The sequence below is a fragment of the Sus scrofa genome, chromosome 1 (assembly GCF_054392235.1).
Source record: "Sus scrofa isolate SSC_HxYL_T2T_F1_AM1 chromosome 1, Sscrofa_HxYL_maternal_Yorkshire_Landrace_v2.0, whole genome shotgun sequence".
In the NCBI taxonomy this organism is placed as follows: Eukaryota; Metazoa; Chordata; class Mammalia; order Artiodactyla; family Suidae; genus Sus; species Sus scrofa.
Genome location: NC_139383.1, coordinates 71,041,693 through 71,062,829, shown reverse-complemented (window position 1 = coordinate 71,062,829; position 21,137 = coordinate 71,041,693). Strand labels below are relative to the sequence as shown.

The 21,137-nt window shown below is 37.4% G+C and overlaps 1 protein-coding gene across 1 annotated transcript in view; it reads left to right on the top strand.

Moving 5' to 3' along the window:
• Window positions 1-7,715, top strand: part of LOC146406138 (uncharacterized) — a 92,422-nt gene extending 84,707 nt beyond the window's left edge. Inside the window, exons 2-3 of the mRNA XM_085002491.1 lie at window positions 2,856-3,137; window positions 5,527-7,715. The gene's annotated coding sequence lies outside the window, so the exon portion shown is untranslated. The remainder of the gene's footprint in view (window positions 1-2,855; window positions 3,138-5,526) is intronic.
• Window positions 7,716-21,137: the final 13,422 nt, after the last annotated feature.

Below are 21,137 nucleotides of genomic sequence, written 5' to 3'. Positions count from 1 at the left end.
AAAGTTTTCCCAAAGTAATGACACATACTTAATTATTACAAGTTAGTAATACATGTCAGGATTCCTAAAAAATTTCTCTAAGGATTATTATAAATATTATAAGCCATCATAATATCTGCACATTGTTCATAATGGAGAGTTGAATCATATATGATTATAATCAAAAACCATTACAAATGTATTTACTCTCTTTATGCACTTTCTTATTTCATTACAAATTGCCGATTGAACACTTCCACAACCATTACACTATTATATTTCCATTCAATTTACTGTTAAGGTTTCAGGAACAGCTGCAGTGTAAGTAGCTATTGCGTATTATAAATATTTCATCACCTCTGTTTGGTAATCCATTTCTCATTTGCTTGCCACAACTTATGAAGTGCTTATTAAACATTGATAAATAATATTATAGTACATGGTATGAAATATTGTTGTCTTGCAAATCAGCTTATTGGTAAACCTTGAAGTTGGTGATACTTTAATTTGCATTATTTAGTCTTTGTACTTCATTATAAGCAATGATATTGCTATGTCATTGGATTGGGGGAAAACAAATCATTTCCAGGGAGATCTCCACCAACTTAAAAAATTTTACTGTTCTATGGAGTTAACTAGGGATTTGCCTATTAGTCTGTGAGGGAGAGCAAGTAGGAGTGACAGTGCTCTATTCCATCTAGAAACTTCTTATTTTGGAGTTCTGTCATGGCTCAGTGGAAACGAATCTGACTAGTATCCATGAGGATACAGGTTCAATCTCTGGCCTCACTCAGTTAAGGATCTGGTGTTGCTGTAAGCTGTGATGTAGGTCACAGATACAGCTTAGATCTGGCATTGCTGTGGCTGTGGCATAGGCCAGCAGCTGTAGCTCCAATTCAACCCCTACCCTGGGACCTTCCATATGCTGTGGGTAAAATCCTAAAAAGACAAAAAAAAAAAAAAAAAAAAAAATTCTTATCTCATAAGGAGTCTTCAGGCTTATTGTGCCAAATTTTCCTTATACATTTTCTTTATTTTAAGTCTCTTTCTTGTCAAGTTGGGCATATCCTGTTTAACATTTCCAAAGTTAATGGCTTGGATTGTTTTGCTGTAAGTTGAGATGGACATTTAATCATTTGCGGCAAGTGAAAATCCTGGACAAGAAAAAAAATCTCTTCTATGTAATGGTTTTACAGAATCACAGAATGTTAGACTTGAAGGAGAATTTTAAGAACCATTTAATCTGGTAACAGTAATTTGTGCTTCTCATACCCTTCCCTTCCCTTCCATGGCAGACATTACTGATTGAACACAACACTCCTGCTGAGCCTGGATTCAATCTGTCTTCTAGGCTGCTGCTATTATGACTAGTATGCGATTCTAGGTGAAATCTATTTGCTGTCCCTCATCATGTTTGGCATTTCATTTTACAGGCAAAGAAATGAAAGCTCTTAGAAGTAAAATGATTTGGCCAAAGTCACTCATCTGGTTAGGGTCAGAGCTGGGATCCAGGCCCAGGTCTTCTGAATCCAGTACTAGCATTTGTCCTATCATCCCCAATATAATTTTTAACCTATACTTTTACCTTCCAGAACCCCTTCCAAATGGTCACCTTTGTTTTATCAAACAGTTTCAATGTTAAATATTGGGAATCATTCTTAGCATTTTGAATTAATTATTTGAATGTGTGTTGTTATTTTCTTTCTAGGTTTGATACTTTTCAGAGGAAGCTATAAAGTATGGATAATCTTTAATACACATGATGGAAAATATATTTTAGGTATTATATATATGCATCCCTGATATATAAAATTATACAAAATGCCAATTTTATGTTACTACTTTTCACCCCAGAGCCATTTATCTTAGTTCCAAATTCAGATTCATTTTCTAATGAACAACTGAATGGAGGATTTATGTGTTTTTTTTTTTTAAACTAGTGAAAAATTTTCAGGAAAGACAAGCATGATTGTCTTATTTATTTATAAGACAAAGGATGACAGACCTTATATAATTCCTTAAAAAAATCTGAGACTGTAGGGAGAAAGATGTTACTTTTTCTTTGGAGTAGGATAATTAAGGAACCCCTCTGATTATATTTAAATAGATGTCCAGTGTGGTACGAACTTTATGGGTCCTGAGAATTGTAATGGGCCTCCTATTAAAAATCACATTAACCCTCTATTGACTCTAATGACTTGTGTCTTTTGGGGGTTGAATTTCTTTCTTTATTCCATATGGGACTTATTATCCTGAGGGAAAGTTAATAAGATCTCTTCCAGAACTGCTTTGCCATGAAGGCTTGTTAAATTCCAAGACTAATAGGAAATGAATTGAGCTAATAAAAAGATACCTGAACAGTTAAAAAATCTTGGGGAAAAATTTTGCAAAGGCAATTGGCAATAGCATTGAAGAACAATCTTAAACATTAGCTACAGAACTCATAATGACCTGCTTTTTCTTTGTATAATTTGCTTGTCCTGATGATGCATGCATGCTTCCACCTTATCTGTGTTAGCTCCATGATTAACTATGTGGGGTAGCATTCACGGAGCTAAGAAGCTGTTTGTCAGTTAGCACAAAGTGCTGATAATTAACTTCCTAAGGCACCTCTACTATTTGGCAAAAAATAGGCTCGATAAATTTATACCATGTCATGCTGTATGACAGAAGCTCATCCATCCTCTGATTTCAAACAAAGTATTAGAAACAGGTTGAGTTTCTTGACAAATATAGCCCAGAATTGACATTTATATAAGACCAATTTATTTTATAACAGTGATGACTCACTTTGAGAAGTATGCGTAGAAACAAACTTAGCAAGTATTTTTGGCTGACTAGGAGTGCAAATTCTTATAATTTGACATTGTTTCCAGGGACTCTTGGAAAAGTGAAGTCTAAGTCACAGGAAGCTACTTGTGGATGCCTGGGGAGCTCAGATGAGAAAGGAATGTCATTTCTACAGTTTGCAACGGGTTGGTTGGCACAAATAGTATGATAGAAATCTGAGGAAATGATAAAAAAAGAATTTTCCATCTTTTGAACTAAAAAGGAAAAAGTATGGTGTTGCAATTTTTTTAAAAGGAAAGTTAACGAGTAAACAGCAAAATTCCATCCATATCTCTTCTTGGAATGATTTATTCTTTAAACTCAAACAAGTAAGTTGGAATTAATGTTCTTCTTTAAAAAAGTACCCTTTACTGATCCCTTTCTGTGGCTCCTCTGGCTGTTTCTTGAACCACTGTGTTTTTCTCTGAATAGAGATGTCAGGAGTTTTAAGTTGCCAAGTGTTAAGCCCTGACATGAAGGTGTGGAGAACACTGGATTTGGAGTCAGATGAACTTGATTCAAGCCTCAGCTCTGCTATCTAGTAGTTATATACCTTTGGACATGTCATATAACCATCCCCATCCTCAGTTTTTCTTGTCTCTTAAATGGAGTCAATAATACCTGTCTTACTTATTTCACAGGCTGGTGTGTCACATGAGTCAGGATCTATCAAAGGAATTGGTGATCAGTAAAGAACTAGACAATTTTAACCAGAAAGGAAGTTCCAGCTGAACCTTATTTTTATTGGAGGAAGTGTGAATTTCTCTCTGTATTTCTTTTATTCTTACCCACATTTGTAAGACTCATTATCCTAAAATGTTGCCTTGAAGGGCTTAGCAGTCATGACATCTGAGAAGCTAAGTGTCCCTGCTGTCTCCTCTAGATGTAATTTTATGCATTTTCTGTGGATTCTAGCATTTCTTTGTTATTTATATCTCCTTATAAACCATGTTTTAGATGGATCTACAAACAAAGAATAATATATGGTTCAATATCTTTGGGGAAATGGATAAGTTGATAGAATGTTTGTAGCAATGAAAAAGTTATGTAGGAGGTATATTCCAGTTTTGAGGCCAGTTATCTATTATAAGCTTGCAGTCATTACAAATAATACAAGTCAGGAGGAAAAGAAAATTCCAAATCCTAGCATTCTCAAATGCAGTCTTTGTGATACCAGAATTATTGTGGTGGAGGTAAGAGGCCCGGCTGATTCTTACACCTCTTCCCTTACCTATTGTTGAGCACACATTGATGGGAGCAGTAGCAACGGCCAGCAGCCCCCACAGCAATGCCACATGCCTTTTGTTGAGAGTGTCCTTGATGGCAGGGCACTGCTGTTTACATGCATTTCACATTTACTCCTCCTAAAAGCCCTGTCAGACACTCCTTACTGATTCTGTTTTACAGATGAGGGAGTGAAGCTCAGAGATGTTAAATAACTCACCAAAAGACACAAAACTGGCAAGTAAGGATGGCAGGATATGAAGCCAGGTTGGTCTGATTCCAAAGTCCAAACAATTCATATCTTTAGACTGCATTTCCAGCCTTCAAAACCGTGAATGGCTTTTATTTATCGTCAAGATACTAACTTCTGGTGTAGCTCAATAGAATCTGAATCTTCTGCTTATTTCATATTTATTTCCTTTTCTTCCCTATCAACATAATAGAAAGGAAAGAAGGAAGGAAGGGAGGAAGGAAAGAAGGAAGAAAAAGTGGAAAAGAGAGGGAGAGACAGTGAGCAAGAGAAAAAGAAAGACAAACTCAGTTAAATCAGTTTTTGAGGATTTCAGTTCTTATTTCTCAACTAAATGATACACTTCTGTTTTAAAAAATTATCTGTTCTCCTTCTGTAACCAATTTGTTAATCATGTTTTGGTGACTGACTTTTGGGCACATTTCCCAGAAACTTTAAGGCAACCCTTAATAAACACTAATAAGTCTGCATACAGAAGCAGCCTATTATTATTCATGGGCAGTATTACGTAGAATTAAACTTTTGGAAACTGCACCAAACACATTCAGCTAGACATGAAAGTAAGCTGAATTTCCATTTGGTTTGCTTCTTGCTGAGCCTTCAAATTATAAAGTGAAGCAAAGCCAAAAGATTAATACAATGAAAACAAAGATTGGGAAATTAAATGACACGATGCAATTTTCTGCCTCATCGGGCTGGCACCAATAATATGCAAAGGAAAGTCTGCTTAGTGTTGGTTAGCTGCTGTGTAAATGCAGGACAATCAGTCTCCTTCTCGAGGGAGACTATTTTCTTGAATCATATAGCCATTGACTCTTCCAATTACCAGAGCCCCTACACACAGTTCGGCTTATCTATTTTTTTAACTTTTTGCTCTGCCACGGTATTATTAGTATTAGCATTTACACAGGTACATGATTTTACATTATCTGAAATATTTTAGCAATAGCTTCTGGGCATACATAAAAACCTGGACTGCACAGCCACACTCATAATTAAATAATAATAATATTTTATACAATGGCTCTTTATGGGTAGTTGGAGGCCATAATGGTCTATGTTTAAATCACACCTATCAGAGAAACATTAGCTCTTGGTTGATGTGTCACATTTGGGCTTCTATTGGCATACCACCCATAATGTATCATTGCTGAGCATTGTCAAGGTTTGTTCTAAAGTGATTTGGGTGATATGAAATGTCTCTAAGCTACCCCTAATGTTATTTGAAATTACTTTTATTGCAGTTGTGTTCAAAGGCTGTTATGTCTATACTGCCAAAAGTCTCCAGATGATTCAGACGTACTTCAGAGAATTAAATTGTTCATTAACTTTCAAATTTCCCTCCAACTCTGCAGACTATACAAACCAGTCAACAGTAATCAATCTCCTGCAAAGTACAGAGCACCATACTTGATCTGAAGAAGGTAAAATAAAGAATAGACTACCACAGGCCTCCAGCACCTTGGAGAGAGGTTGTTCTCTCAGACATCACTTTGGGTCATCTGCAGACACCAAATGGAAGTCGAGAGAGTGGACACCCACCTTCTTCCCCCAGGATCCAAGGCCTTCATTAGGATTCTTGCTCTTTTCTGCCTAAGGCCAATCCTTTCAAAAGAAAAAAGTGTGCACACATGTGCATGCATATTTGTCCTCACTTTTTTGTAATAATATGGGGTAAAATGTTAAAAAAATTAATACTTATTATAGAGGATAATCAGCTCTCCACTGGTTTGGTGGACTTGAGTTACTTTTTCCAATCTTGAATTTCCTATAAATACTCATTATTAAAAGTCAACTGTAGATTTTTTTTTTTCCCCTTCAGATTACTCAAGAGTGCTTGGAAATATGGACTTCAAATTTCCCCCTTAAATAGTCAAAATGCTTAAAAGATGTGTAAAGTCCTTTCAAGTATGGCAGGTGGAAATCACAGCTGCTAGGTGGTCAAGCATCCAGAAATGGGAGGGGAAAGATTGGGATAAATCAGGTGGAGTAGAGGAGAGTGGAGAGAAAGGATTCTTATTGCTGCCAAATTTTATTCTGTTTCCTTTTTGCTATTTTCTGAAGGTAAACATTTGAAGTTTAAAATGATTAGCTTGGGATTCACTCCATGTTTGCATAAGAATGTGTCTTGTGTTTCTTTTCCTTGCTTTCTAATTTGTATCTTCCCTCCTCTCGAATATGATTGGGATGGAGATCGTCGAAACCTGCTTTGGGGTCATCTGCTTGGAGACTCTCTGATGTGGTAATTTTGAAACATGATACTAAACCCTGAAAATAATGAAGCTGAAAGACTGAACTTCTCAACCTGACTCTTCTCCTTATGATGTTTTTGTCGTCTTCACAAAAATAAGACAACTTTACCCTGGAAAAAGAGTGTTTAGTATACTGAAATTCTCAACTGAATTTAGGATCTGCATTATTTTACTTGAGAGAAAGGCACTGAAATGTTAAGGTCTCACCTTGAGACTTTAATAGAGTGCACAGAGATAGAAGAATTTTTTTGGTTTAGTATTAAAAGAAAAGCTTTAGATTTTCCTCACTCCCTTTCTAGAGACAGTAATGGCTTGACTAAGGGCATGGATTCTGGAGTATGACTGCCTTGATCTGCATCTGGTCTCTACCACTTATTGCTGTTGACCTTGAGTAAATTACTTCACCTTCCTGTGCCTTGGTCTCTTCAACTATAAAATGGTGATAATGAAAGGACCTTTATCATAAAGTTCTTGTGAGCACAAATTGAGTTAATGCATGTAAAGTGCTTAGAACAGTCTCTCTGCCTCTCATCCCAGATATTTTTCTTTGATCTAAGACATAATAAAGTAGTTCAAGAAAAATAAAGCTTAATAAAAAGATGGTGACAATCCCTTAATGATTAGTAACAGTTTTCCTGGCTGTGAATGCTGCTTTCGATTTTCTTTATCCAATATTTCAGAGACTCTTGATGCTTTCATTACCTTGGTGGAGGAAAAAGAAGGAATGAAATGCAAAAGCACAATGGGCAGATTTTTAATAGACTATCTTCCTAGATGAAGGGGCATTACAAGTGCTTCAGTCTTCAACATAATCTATGGCTGCCGAACTTAATAATAAATGCATTTTGGCTTCATCCACTTTTTTGATTCAGTTGAAGGGAAACATGATCCTTGGTACATTGTCAAGGGGAAAAAAAGCTTTACAAAAATTTCAAGGGACTTGAATGTTTCCACAGTGGTACAAATTTGTTCTCATAAAAAAGTTGTATCTTGAAAAGAGAAATAAAATGAAGATTGTGGGAAGTTTAACTTTCTAGAGCAAATCTAACTATGTTCTTTGGCTAACACTAAAAACTTTTGTATGGGACTGATGGTGGAAATTGCTGTGATTTCCTGGACCTCAGCTGAATTTTTGCTACATCATTTATCTCTAATGGTCAATAAATTGATGTGGATGTTCTTATTCTCAGCCCTGCATGATTCACTCCTATGAAATATCTTCCTGTAACATGTTGATTTTTTTCCATTTCTGTAATGATGATGGAGTTAAGCAGGACTTTTTTTTCCCCTTCAAAAATGTAAAACTATAGGCAGAGCCTGAAAGCCTATAGAATTCATTTTAATTTAAATTAAAATATACTTGATAATGACTCTGTAAATGACACTAGTAAAATCAACACTTGTTTTTTGGCTTATGGAAACATACTTTGAAGTACAGTTTCAAGATGCCAGTGGTGGTTCAAAAAAGAGAACAGCTCCCTTTTCACTTAATTCACACTTCATTGAGTTACAGAAACAGGAGTTAACTCTGCCAGAGCAGTAATTTTCAAGTAAGTGACCCCAGGAACCACAAGGTCAGACTACCCCAAGGTTATTTAGTATAGTTTATCAAGCTTAGACTTTTACTTCACTCGGTCCATTTGATACTGAAGGGTTAAAGATGAGCTTGGGAAAAGGACAGGAGTGTTTAGAAGCCATTCCTCAAGCTTTTAGCATTCGTGGCAGGTTGAGTCACACCAGTCTTTATTAAATGATGCATAATTCAGTGATAAATTGGTTTAGCTCTGCCTGTTACAAGTCAGGCCTGAGGTTTTACAGGGGTCAGTTTAGAGGCACCGTGGCAGTTTCATGTCATTAGTTTTCGTTCAGTTGCAATGTGTAACCACTCTAACACATGTCTTTCATTAGTGGGTACAATGCATGCTTTGTGTATGAACATCCTTAGATGGTAAAAGCCAATTTAGAGCTTTCTCACCTTCCTTTTATGTCAGAGGATTCCATCAGACCCACATGTGTGTGGAAGTAAAGGTTTTTGTGGTGGGGTCAGGCTCATTTCCCATTTGCATTGCATCCTGCCCTGCTGATCCAGGCTAGAAGATTTCTCTGAAGTTAATGGGCGTTGAGCACTGAATAAGAACATAGTGTCAACTCTCCAAACTTCCTCCTCCCCAGAGTTCAGAAAGCTCTTGTAATCCCACTTCCTTCATAAAGCTTTCTTTTGCTAAGTAGAAGACGGAAAGTGAGTTATTTTTTTCCATTAACTCAGATGTAAAACCCAGACTTTTGTTTTCTACCCACTCATGCATCCCTTGCCCGCCCCCTACTGGTCCAAAGACTACCAGCAATATAATTAGCTTTTGATAAGATTTGCATTTGCAAATAGTTATCTGCATATTACTTAGTCCTTTCAGGGCAAATATGTCAAACATTACTATAAAGCTAGAAATTTAAAGACTGTGTAAACAATGTAACACATGGCATTTTATAAAATGGATAATCATAATTGCTGTCTCAATCTCTCCACATCTTTTCAAGACTTGTTTTCTCAGTTGAACTGAGATTTGTTTGGGAAGAGAGTGATGTAGCTGTGGTAAGGCAGGTTCTCCGACCAAGTCAGTTGATCACTCTGTCTGCTTTCTGCATGCATCTGAATCTAGTCTGAATGAAAGAATACGGCTTTGAGTTTGGACCAAGAGGAATTCATATCTGGGCTCTATTACTTCTCACATATGTGATAGTCTGGTGTGATTTTATGAGTCTTTGTTCTCTCAGTTGAAAAATGGATATCATAATATTTCTCTCTTAGAGCTTTTGTAAATGTTAAATGAGATAGTATACGTAAATATGTCCCAGGAGGTGCCTGACACACAGCACTCCTTCATTCATTCCACAATATTTTGAGGACCTGATATGTACCAGGCACTGTTTGAAGGATGGAGGATACAGGAGTAAGTGAAAGAGATACACCCACAGAATGCTTTTAGTGAGATGAGAAAAATAATACACATGGTAAATAGTGTACTATGGTGGATGTTAGGATAAGTGCTTTGGGGAAAAACAAAGTAGGGTATGGAGCATGGTATTTCAGGGCAATTCCAGTGCCATAGAAGGCTTCTCTTGGAAAGTGGCATTTGAAGCAAGACTTGGAAGAAGTGAGTGAGTAACCAACATGGATATGCTGGGAAAAGCATTATAGAAAAAGGAGTGAAAGGAGAGTGTTTAGCATGTGGTTGGCCAGTATAGTGAGGACAAGAATAGTACAAGATGAGGCAACAGGGTCCATTTCCCCTAGTACCTGAGGTCATCTTGAGGACATTGGCTTTTATCCGAAGTGGAGAATAATTGAAGGGTTTTGACCAGAGGAGTAATGTATTCTTATTTAGTGTCTTAAGTTGAGTTCTCCTGGGAACAAGCACTGAGAGGCATGATTGTGTGCAATAGATTTATTTTGGAAATGTTCTCAGAAACAACACCTCTGAGGGAGCTGTGGAGCTGGACTGGGCAGGGAAGCAGCTAAAATGTGATGCAGTTGTGGTGGAGGCCTCAGATGATCCACAGGGAGTCTTGGAGCTGGCATAGCCCCTCAGAGTCATCTGTGATTGAGGAAAATGGCACATAATTACTCACTGCTTATACCTTAAGGAAGGGCATACACTTCAACAAGGCAGATCCAGTTGGATGAGGGCAGTTCCAAGAGGAGATTCAAATGTAAAGTGTCGGCAGCTAGGATCCGGGTTGTGTCCTCAAGCACCCGCTACACTTAGGTTTCATCAAGACCATGCTGACTGCTATGTTCAGAATAAGCCATAGAGAGAATGGATGAAAGGAAGGTGACCAATTAGTAGGTCTTGCAACAACCTTGCAGAGGGATGATGGTGGCTTAGATCAGGGTGAGAGTTGTGGAAGAGATGAAAAGAAAAAGGATTCTGGATACATTTTTAATGGAACACTGAGAGGATGTGCTGATGGATGTAGGCTGTAAAAGTAAGAAAGGTGTCAAGGATAACTCCAAGGTTTTTGGCTTAAACAACTGAAAGGAGAGGTTTGCTAATCGAGGGGTAGTTGTTGTGGGAGAGACTGTGAGAGAAGCAGGTTTGGGTAAGGGGGAGTCAGAAGCTCAATTTTAGACATGTTGAGTCAGAGGTGCCTACTAGACATCCCAGTGGGTGTGCTGAGGAGGCAGTTGGATATAGAGTTTAATCAGTAGAGTATTTTTGGAATCCTTGGTTTGTGCTTGGTATTTAAGACTGTGAAACTGGATGAGATCATCAAACACAGTGACTATATAAGAGAAGGGCTAAGCTGATCCCTGAGGTCTAGCTTCCTTTGGTCACCTTTGTGAGTAGTAATAAGTTAGTCTCCTTAGAGAAAGAAGATCCTGGCTTTCCTCCTTTGCTTGGCAGCAGCAGTTGTCTTACAGAAAGATTGTGTTAATAGAGTAATGGCTCCTCAGTATGTTCACATCCTAATCCCTAGTATCTGTGAATGTGGCAGCGAGGGCTTTGTGGATGTGATTCAGGGAAGGATCTTGAAATGGGAAGGTACCCCAGGTCGTCCAAGTGGCCCAATATAATCATATGAGTTCTGATAAAAAGAAGGCAGGAGGGTCAGAGTTAGAAAAGGTGATATGATGATGGAAGCAGTGGTTAAAGTGTCTTTGAAGAGGGAGGGAGGGACCACAAGACAAGGAATGCAGGCAGCCTCTCTGAGCTGGAAAAGGCCAGGAAACAGATTTTTCCCTGAGAGCCTCTAGAAGGAATACAGCTCTGCCAACAACCTGAAATTAGCCATAAAAACCCATTTTGGACTTCTGATCTCCAGAACTGTAAGCTAATAAATTTGTGTTGTGATAATTTGTTACAGCAGCAATAGGAAATTATTAAGCTAACTATAGTCTACTTTGCCTTGTGGGGGCTAAATTGTGTGTTGGGGAATTAGGAATATGTAACTTTTATGGATCTAAAATATTTCCATTGTCTTGTAAATGAAAATTCCCTTCAGTTGCCCTGTCTGTCTGTCTGTCTGTCTGTCTGTCTGTCTGTCTGTCTATCTATCTATCTATCTATCTATCTATCTAATCTATCTATCCATCCTCCCATTCATTCATCCATCCCTCCATCTAGCTATCCAGTCATCCATCTTTTCTCTGTCTGGTAAATAAAAATAAATTACATAATTGTTACAACTTGCCCACTTCTCAAGGGTAGTTTTATGACTTTTTGAACATAAGACTTAATACCATATTGGCTGAAGATCTCCACTCCCTTTTAAATAAATCATCTCATTTCAAAATTGTGTGCAGGTGAGTAAATATATTTACAAACAGAAATTTCAATAACTTATGTTTCCATTAGATGTGCTTTGTAGTATTTTAAATCTATCAATATGTGTGGGGGGCACTGTTTTGACAGATACTTGGTCAACTTGTGCTTGCCAATGCTAATGATGCTGAAAGTATAATGTGAAAGTCACAAAAATTATTTTGCTTTGCATTTTGGCTTAAACTAGTAGGATTTATTCTTTGTATGGATTTTTGTTTTTGTTTTTTTCCTACTGGGTGATTTTTAAAAAAGGGAATTTAGTGTCTCCTGCTTTTTTTCTTTCTTTCTTTTTTTTTTTTTTCTTGTCTTTTTTAGGGTTGCACCTGTGGCATATGGAGGTTCCCAGGCTAAGTGTTGAGTCAGAGCTACAGCTGCTGGCCTACACCACAGCCACAGCAATGCCAGATCCAAGTCAAGTTTGTGACCTACACCACAGCTCATGACAACACTGGATCCTTAACCCACTGAGAAAGGCCAGGGATCAGACCCACAACCTCATGGTTCCCAGTCATATTTGTTTACACTGTGCCACGATGAGAATTCCCCTGTTTTTCTTTTAAATGTATATATCTTAAGTCTCTGTATTGGCAGCTGCAACTCCTTGCCTTCTAAGAAAATCATAAATTTTATATTCCAATATATTCTGAATATGAGACAAAGTAGAGCAAAGTGGTTAAGAGTTTAGGTCTTAGAATCAGGTAGTATTAGTTCTGAGTTTTTATTTTGGCCATGTGTTAACTTGGCCCAGTTACTTCTCTGCTCTAAGGCTCAGTTTCCTCGGTCAAAATGGGAATACTAACTCCCTCATAGGAATATTCCTCATAAGTTAAGTAAAGGAATATATATGTATTACTCAGGGTTTTATAGAGAAACAGAAAAGTAGGAACACTCTAGGAAGGGATTCATCATAGGGAATTGGCTCATGAAATAACGGAGACCAAGGAGTCACACAATCTGTCACCTGCAAGCTGGAGAATCCAGAAGCCAATGTGTAATTTAATTCCAGTGGGAAGGCCTGAGAACCAGGTATATCCAGCGCAGGAGATGATGTGCCAGCTCAGTCAGGCAGGCAGGAAGGGTGGACTTCTTCCTTCCCCTGCCTTTGTTTTCTGTTCAGGCCCTCAGTGGATTGAGTGATACCTACCCTCACTGGGGAGGCTCATCTGGTTTACTGAGTCTTCCCGTTCAAATGGTACTTTTATCTTGAAACACACTCATAGACATACCCAGAAATACTGGTTAGCCAAATATCTGGTTGCCCTGTAATCCGAAAATGAACCATTGCAGTTTGTAAGCCCAGTGGAACCTAGTCAGGACTGGAGAAATGGTGACTCTGATGACAGTCATGCACATTCATCCTTCTGCAGCAGCTGAGGTGGCAGAAGGAGCCTCAGCACCTGTCTGAGAATCTTCCCCATCTATGCCCCTTGTCCTCCTTTATTTTAATAATCTGTTTATCAAGCCATCAGTATTCTGCTGCCAAAAGAATTTATAAGCCAATTAACCCAAATGGCTGGATACTTCCAGCAGCATAGCATCGTCCTGCATGTCACAGTCAGCACAGGAAAGAAGAGCGCATGGCCTCTGGAGACTCATTATTCATCAGCACCTTTGCCATAAAATGTGCTACATCTGTGAAGCGTCCTTTGGTTATATTTTTATTTTAGAGCACCCTTCATTGACCGTTTTGCAAAATAATGATGCTCTCCTTATCAGCTCATCTGCTGCCAGTCAGTAATTTATCTGAATGGGTTTCTTTCAGCATCAATAAACAGCACAGGTTCTGGTGAGGCAATGGAGATAATAACAGTGGGCCAGGGTACCCACTGATGTTTAGGATTTAAAGTAGCCATTGCTTACAATGGCAGAACGGATGCTAGGCAGAGTTTACTATGTTCTGGATGGGAAAACCTCTGGAACTATACACAAATCATTTCCAGAAGAAAATGCACCTTTGAATTTGTGTAAAAATCTAAATTTTTATTTGGGAGTCTGGCTTGTAGACATATTTAAACCTCTGCTTTTTTGTTATTTCTTTTATATCTTAGGAATGATATGTCATAGAAAGGAATCCTGGTTTGTATAATCAGGTGTGTTTAGTAACTTTGGAGGAAAAAATATCTCCACCTTAGACTAGAAGTCTCTTCTACTTCCATCTTGTTTTCACACTGAGAGCTGTGATTACTTTCAAGACTTTTTCAAGGGAAAGTTTAATTTTCATCCCTTGACCTTGGCCCCCTTTCCAAGTTAAGATGATTTTTGAAGTCCTTAAGGAAAATGCTGAACACTTAAAGATCATCCTATGCCTATCGTCCAAGAGTAAGTACAAAGCAAGTATTTGCTTAGTTTGTTGGTTAGAAAGCTATAGCATCCACTACTCTTGGGTTGGGAGGGCAGTGGGAATTGTAGGGAAAAAAAGAAAGCATTTTCTTTTTGCTGGGGTCAGGTTGTCACTTCCCCAAACTTGGCATATTCTCTCTTCAGACACGGTTTTAAAACCTCTGTTGCAGATAATGAATTGAACTTTATTGATTGCCTCCCCATCCCTTCCTCTTCTGCATACCTTTCATGGCAGCTAACTGCTAGCATGGAAAATTTGAATGTGATTTTTCCACCTCAGCTTAAAATATTTAAACTGCCTGTTGTCAACTTCAATTTTGTGAGGGGCCATACAGGTCATTGTCATAGCTGATAGAAGCCAAGTATTTCTATATAGGAACTTTTTAGTGTGGTTATATGCATAACATTGAAATCCTTGTGTCAGTTCCAATGACTAATTTGTATCCAAGTTTAACAGAGCAATGGATCCATGAATTATCACAGTGAGATTTAAAGAATGGTCTCTTACTGTTGAGGCAAAGAATAGTGACTTAAAGCATTTGCCAGTGTTTGGCTATGAATATACGACAACACATGACAGCATACATACAATTGGAGGCTGCAGTGCAGCTTCAGGCAGTAACCAAGCTGGGGTTTCCAAGGGACTATGTATCATGGTTTATTTAACATCTGAATGGATGGAATTTCTGATCTCCCAAGGAGACTGTGCCTATATATTCCTTCTCATAGTGAGAAGAAATTTTCCAGAAATGGGAGTCTAGGGAAATAATAATTATTTCTTTATGCTACTTAGACTTGAGTGGATATTCAGAAATCTTTGTTTAAATGAATAAGAGGTGAGAAAAAGTTTCAAGGCAGCTTTTGTTCAGTTGTGAATATAATTATATATCTGACTAGCAATTGAGTTATAAATTATTCACTTTCGAACAGTTTGTAATTAGCTGAGACATAAATACGGGTGAAGGGTTTCTCAGAGAGAGTTTCCATTGGGTTTCATGCTTTTTATTAATTTTTCCTCTGATACAATTAAAACACTCCTAAATATACTCAAGCATATGTGCATGTATAAACACAAATGTTCACATGGGTAGGAGTATCATGCGCTATGTTCAATCTCAAAAAAGGCTAAAAAATTAATGAACAGGGAAACCCTGTCATGAATCCTAAATGTTTCCTAATGAGATAAACAATGACTCTTAATTAGAAGCTAAAATTTTTAATTAAGATGATTCTGCAGTAATTACCTCAGTTGTCTGCTTCACTGGATTTTAATGAAAAAGATTGATTGGGTATAAAACTAGTAACACAATTAAACATTCAGGGTGTTACTGACCACTGAGGTGAAAGTAATGTGATAAAAGCCTGAAGTATGTTCCTTAACAAGGTATTTTTGATAGTCAGATCAGGTGCAGTGTCAGTAAGCTTCATTTTTATGAATAGCTTCAACATCTTGAGGTAAAAACAGGTTCAGCCACAGCTGGTTCATTTATACAATAATATTTATTGACTATTTACTATGTTCCATAGTGGTGCACTCATAGTCTTTGGAATTAGATATCCTGATTCAAAGTCCAAGTTCTTTTATTTAGCAGATTTGAGATATTGGGAAATCTCTACAACCTCTAGCAATTAGTTGTATCTGTAAAAGTAGATAAATAATACATCGTTAGGTAGTTTTTGAGTTTGTAAATGTCAACATATATTCAGCCTCATCACAGTGCTAGATAGTGAGTAGATGCCACTATGAATAGAAGCCATTGTTACTGTAGTTTTTCTTTTGAAAATGTTATGGAATTTTCTTTGAATCAGTCAGTAAATGCAGTGTGTAGACTCCCACCAGTTTACAAGAAACTGAAGCAAAGAGAAAGAAAAAATGGTGTGGAACGGCAATACTAAAGACTTAGAAGCATGGTGATACTGATTTTCTTTGCAACAGTAATGAACAGACCTCAGAAGTCCAATAAGTAAATACTTTCAAAATCTGGAGAGAATTCTCTTTTGCTTTCTCTTTTTAGCTTGGTAAGACACTCTTGGAAATGCAGAGATTTTGGCTCCTAGAGTTGCTTCATTTTCTTATTTGCTTTAGAATGTACCGTTCAATGAACAAATCTCTGGATCTGCCAGCATCAATTCACATTATCTCGACCAACTTCTGTTGGCCAAGGATACTTTGTTTGCTAGGAAGTTGGTGCACATTAAGAAGGTGTGTGTTGCGTTGGAAAAATTAATCCAAACTGGCTTCATAGACATGTCCTAATCTTATAATCCTGCCCTCCCTGGCACTGTGCTGTAACCATCTGAACTAGCCATCCTTCTATAGCTACAGAATCAACATACTGCTGACCAGGGATGAGTGAAGAAAAAGTTCAGAATAATTCAGGTTCATTGAGGTTAATGGCTAAGTACTTCATAGACTGGAGAAGGAATTGCAGGCAATTTGGTCCACTAGGTTGTTAAGGCATCCTTGAATATTGGCATTATGAGTACTGCATTTGAAGCCAGAGGTCCTGAATTTGAAATTTAGATCTTTTGATTTACTAAGGCTATAATCTTGTGGAAGATGTCCATTCTGTTTTCATATCTGCTGTATAATAGAGATTCTGGTATCTGTACATTTGATTTCATGGGCCTAAAGTGAGGATCAAATACAACAGTGGGTTTGGAAATGACAAATCATGCATATAGTTATTTGTATATTCATTTGTCAATTTATGGAACACTTGATATACCCAAACACTATGCCAGCCAGGGAAATTCAAACATGGATAAGATACATCCAAACCTTTAAGAAGTTTTCACTCTACATGGGGTGGTGCATAAGTCAAAAAAGAATTATTTAATATGATAAATGTTTGGCTGAAAGTATGCCTGGAAAATCTTGAGACCCCAGAGAAGCATCTAATCCAGACTGGAGAGTTAGGGCATGCTTCCTGGAGAGACTGACATGTGATTTGAGTGCTGAAGGATAAAGACAGCAGTTTGGAGAATCAAGGTAACAAGGGCATATAAGGTAGAGGAACTGCTTTGGGAGGGATGGAGCTTAATGGGATTTCCCTTAGAGCAGGGGAGAGTGTGGTCTAGTAAGTATGAACCCCTGAATGTTATCCTGAAAAGCTTTTAGGTATCACAGAGGGGTTTTAGCCAGGTGCACAGGTGATCAGGGATTCTTATACCTGTGCATTTAATTTCATGCAAATAAGTGAGAATCAATTGTAACAGGAGGATTATTTTGGTAGCATTGTAGAGGCTAGATTAGAAGGGAGAGACTGTTAAGAGGGAGAAAAGCTCAGAGAGGCATTCATTCTACAAAACATTTTTTTGATTAGTGTGTGTCCAGTTTATAATGTGTTGGTAGAAAAATTCATGTGAGACACAATACCTGCCCTCAGGGAACTTATAAAATATTGTATCATAAGTAAACAGGGGAAATGTCACTCACAGGGCTGTATGACAAGGGCATGGTCAAGGCTGTCATGAATAACCCTAGGGAGAAGTGAAGAGTTGAACTCGGACAGTGGCAGTGGAGGAGGGAGGAGGACATTGATTTGAGAGATAGGGAGAGAGTGACGAGGTCACATTGGCAAGACTTGTTTACAAATGGATAAGTAGTTGCCTCTCTAATTAGTTGAGTGAATCTAGACCAGAGGATGGGAAGCTTCTCCTCTTGGGCATCCTGGACCAGAAGCTCATGGTACAAACTGTCAGCTCCATCAGAATTTTATAAGGATCCCACTAAACTTAATCCTGAGATGGCTACCTGGATATTTGGGGGCTTCTTGTGCCATTAGAGAACTACTGTGCCATTAGGGAACTTCTTGTGCCATTAGGTCAAGGACTATGCTGGGGGCCAGTTTATGGAATCTTACCAAGGAGAAACAGTGCTTCCTGCTTTTTGCAAATAAACATGCAAAAATGTACTGAAGACTTTTTTCCCTCATTTTTTTTTCTTTTTTTGCTGCCCTCAGCATATGGAGTTCAGATTTGAGCCACAATTTTGACTTATGCCACAGCTGCTTCAATGCAATGCTGATCCTTTAACCCACTGTGCTGGGCTGCAGATTGAACCCATGTCCTGGTGCTGTAGAGACACTGCTGACCCACTTGTACCACATCGGAAACTCCAAAAAAGTACTGCAGTCTTAAATGAGCCACTGAGGGCTCAGTTCCAGTAGGAAGGGAGCAGACCCATGTCCTGTGAGGGGCTGGCAGAAGTTAAGAAGAACATAGAGCAGGTAGAAGGGGAAAACTTATGTTCCAGCCCCAGCCTCATGTTCAGTTACAGACATGTAAGTGGTAGCTTCCTCTGCTCTTCAGTTTCTTTTCACTGCATGGGTATTTGGAAATTAAAAAATTACCACCTCCCTACTCCTCCCATTTCTGGCTCTTTCTTTCCTTTTCTTTTCCTTTTAAAATAGAAGTTACTGTGGCCAGCTCATTAGTATTTTTTCACAATTTTATATTCAGTGTGGTGATGGTGATTGGGTGATCATTTAGTCTGTGGGTTACAGAATAACAAATAGGTGTAGATAATTCCTTAAGAGACCTAAAGGGTAAAATGAATCATCTAGAGACTGAGAGTTCTAAGACGGTCAGGCAGCTTTGGAAGTGACCTGGAAAATTTATCTTAGGATCTAGTTGCTAAACTTGGCATTAGGGCTATCTTGTTGAGGAATATTTGAGACTGTGAATATGGTGGTTGGATTATATTGGACAATTTTAACCTTTAGAGGCAGAAGGAAGGTTGCTTGTGCCGGGCGTATTATACACACAACACAAAGTAAATCAAACTGTTTCCAGTGAGTCAGAAAGTCCATGAGGGAATTTGGCCATGAAGCGGGCAGGCTACTGGCTATGAATTACCAAGATGGCAGAAATGACCATGCTGCAAGTTCTGTTCAGCCTTTCGCTTGCATGGAAGTGGGTATCTGGGCAAATGATGATGTTGTCTATTTCATTCTTCTTTCCTATTATCTGGTATAGACTTCCTTTGAGGGAAGACCATGGTGCATATCCATTTTACTTATAAGGCATCAGCTAATGTCTGCATAAGGGCATCATGGCCATCATTAATGTTACTATCTTACATGAATTTTTTCAGAGTGGGTGATGATTCATTATTTAAAATTTTGAAACATGGGAGATGTTATTTAGGAGACCTTCTTGGGATAGGAAAATAGTAGACACAAAAGCAATTCATTAGTTATGAAGCCAGTAAAACTTTCTATTAATGTGGATTAAACAAAGGCTTATAACCTGCTCATTTCTTCTCACCAATTTTTTAAATAAGCGTTTCATAACACTTATTCTGCAAAACAGAATATCTAGTTTGTAGCACTCAGCAGTTAATTGTCCTCTTCCTGTACACATTAGTAAATGGGATGGCATATGGGAAGTGAGTGACTGTTTTACATTAGTACCTAATTGGAATGGAGGTTTTAATTTATTAATATAAAAAGATCAAATGTTTGTAATTATAAATTATAGAAGTGCATATATCTTTTATTAATATGCATATTTAAGGATTTATTCATAAAAACGTATCTAACATTGGCATTTGTCTTTATTTCTCATTACTTTATGAATTTCCCGAGGCAAAGATTAGTGTCTTTATCACTATACACATGGTAGGCATTCAATTATCATTATAACTTTAAGCATCAAAGAATCATAGACTTAGGAGTTTGAAGAACTGACATTCAAATTCTTCACATAGTTTGTAGTCAATATGCTATTACCTAGGTAATTGGATAATATGAGATAGGAATTTGTTTTTTTCACCTCTGACTTTTTTTATGTTCTTCAACATTGAAACATAAGTATACTTTAATAAATAATATACTTTACTTAAATATATTTTATTTCTCATAGTCTTCAGATCTAAACTTACACCTTTGGAAATTTTGAATGTTTCATGGTGTCAGTAAACATTCATGTTGTCATTAAAATTTTTCAATGTGATTTTACTGAATATGTGAACTTCATTGACTCCTCAAGTGCAGCTGTGTAAAGGAGCAGCTTCTAAGTGAAATTAATGTGTATTTACCTTCTTTCTTTGATTGTACTTTTCTTTCATCAATCTAATCTGTAACCCAGTAAGGACTGTGACTGGCTTTTACTATGAAAATATGTGCAACTAGTAAAAAAAACAAGCAAACAAACAAACAAACAAAAAAACAAAACAAAAAACCTCAGATAGAAATTGGAACCACAGAATATATATATATTAATGTTTGAGAACGTAAATTACATACTAAACTGACCTCCTCATGCAATGTAGGATGTATTATAAAGGTGACTGTAATATTTGGAAGAAATCATTGCTCCAACCTTTTTATGCATAATTAAGAGGGCAGGAATATGATAAGTTTAGGAAAGTAATCAAATACCTTGGAGACAAAAAGTTATATTTTCCCTACTATATAAAGAAAAGTGGAAAAAGTGTGAATTTTTTTTCAGTGTTGTCTTAGAGGCGTGTAGATTGTACGGCCTACTGGTAGATAGTGTTTCTGTTTCTGTTCCAAAGGATTTAAAAAATTCAAATTATGACTGTTGTCTTCATTAAAGAAGCATGTTTGATAAAAATTAAGCTTTCTTAAGAAATCTTAGCATAAATACTGGGATAAAAATAGCTACTTAAACTAGATAGAAAACAAAAATAAAACAAAACAAAATAAAAACAAAAAGCAACTTTTCTTTGGGTAAAAAGGAAACATCTATATGTGTTTTGCCATTGTAGTAATTATCAGAGGTCTTGAAAACAAAACAGTATATGTAAGTAAAATTAGAATATTTTGTGCACATCATGAGACAATATCCCGTGTTTTCACAAAGTCTCTCAATATGATCTTCAGTAAGCTATAGACTTAAAATGAAATGATGTGCTTTCCAACAGGCACTTGTGAGAAGGCTTAAATGATCCTAGAATTGTCAGGTAGTAGTGAC